We start from the raw sequence: 1,985 nt of genomic DNA, 5'->3' as shown, positions 1-1,985 counted from the left end.
GCTCTAGGTGATTACCATAAGGACCAGCATCAATTGGGGTACCATTCACGGTAGTCATCTTCTCAGCAACTCAGCAACACAACTGCAATCTCACAATACACAAAACCAAGGAAAATCTTCTATGCTATACTACTTGTTTCTTCACAGAATGGGACTGTTATTTCTCAAGGAAAAGCGTAGTTAGCATAGGGACTTTCTACTGGTATATATAGTGGCCTAGAAACATAACTCGTGCTCATCCCATAAGGAGTCCGAGTTCACTTAATGTTTATCAGATACAAGTCTTTAGGTTTATCTCAAGAATTCAATGTTGATCAGGTTAATCAACTCGATAAGTCTCCAACTTCTAATGAGGGACATACACCTCAATAGATAACAGGATAGAGTTTTACATTTATATTTCTACTGATTATATTCAAGTTAATCTCAAAACTATTTTATGCAGACAAAGATAAATGCAGCGTCCAATATTATTTTCTAACAATCTCCCACTTGGACCAAGTTATCTTTGTTCATAGTAATTGAGATGTAATCAGAATTATATCAGTTCTAAAGTGCGCATTGAAATATAAGAACAACTCATAACTTATCCAGCTTGGTCAATATGCAAAAAATGATGCAGAACCTAAGATTGAATTTAATCAGAAGACTAAATCAATTGAAGATCACTAACACCAGATACTGCACACCACATAAGCATAGTAAGATAAACAGAAGAGCAAAAATAGAATATGTCTACCTTGAATTTCTTTTGCTCAAGTCCTCTGAATGATTTTGAATAAACCAAAATCTTGTCAGCAAGCTGCAGAACAGTGAACCTGTCACTTGCTATTCTTAACCTGCATAATGGTTCACTTCACAATATATTTACACATTCATATACATATATATACATACTTATATTAATCATTCAGAAGATATGAATTTTGAAAAATTGAACTTTATTGATGAATAAGATACAATGGAATGAAATGATCCTAAAAATTGAATAGAAATCTACTGATGAGAACTAAAATCCTAAAAATGAAAAGGTGACTCCCACAAAACTCAGGCATCTAAATCTGAGAGAACTCCCAGATTTTTCAACATGTTTCTGAAAACATCCAACTGATAAAGCTTTTAGTGAATGGATCTGCAAGTTGATTTTCTGTGTCAATATTGAGTACTTCTATGTCACCCAATTCAACCCTTTGTCTCACACTGTAGTACTTAAGGTCCAAGTGTTTTGAATTGTTTGATCTTTTGCTGTTCTTGGCAAAGCAGACAGCTGCTTCATTGTCACAGAACATCTTAAGTGCTCCCTGAACTATGAATTTTAGAGCTTCAATCTGTATCAAAAAATTTCTGATCCATAAGCCTTCACAGACTCCTTCATACAAAGCTATGGACTCAGCTTGCATTGTGGAGGTGGTGATTAATTTTTGTTTCATGGTTCTCCATGTCACAGCACCTCCTGCAAGCATAAAAACATACCCACTTGTGGACTTCATGTCATTAGGATATTCACCTGCAAAATACTGAATCGGTGTTAACCTAATTAACTCAAGCTTTTTCAACTTTTCTGTAGACTAGCATGTGAGACTTAGTTCTCTGTAGATATCTTAAGACTTTCTTTCCTGCACACCAATGTTCATGACTAGGATTTGACTGATACCTAGATAGAATGCCTACAGCAAAAGCTATGTCAGGTCTGGTGCAGACCTGCGCATACATCAAACTACCAATTAACCCTGCATAAGGCTTACTGTCCATGAGCTTGTCACCTTCATACTTCCCCCCATTTTTAATGATTTTAGTGAGCTTATCACCCTTAGACATAGGGACTGGACCAGGATTACAAGTTTCCATATGAAAACGTTTTAGAACCTTACAGATGTAAGCATTCTGTGATAAACCTAAAGTTCCTTGTTTCCTGTTTCTCTTAATTTCAATCCCCAAAACAAAATGAGCTTCACCTAGGTCCTTCATATCAAACTTGCTAGATA

Source organism: Fragaria vesca, linkage group LG3 (assembly GCF_000184155.1).
Source record: "Fragaria vesca subsp. vesca linkage group LG3, FraVesHawaii_1.0, whole genome shotgun sequence".
In the NCBI taxonomy this organism is placed as follows: domain Eukaryota; kingdom Viridiplantae; phylum Streptophyta; class Magnoliopsida; order Rosales; family Rosaceae; genus Fragaria; species Fragaria vesca.
Note: the sequence above shows the minus strand (reverse complement) of the source record.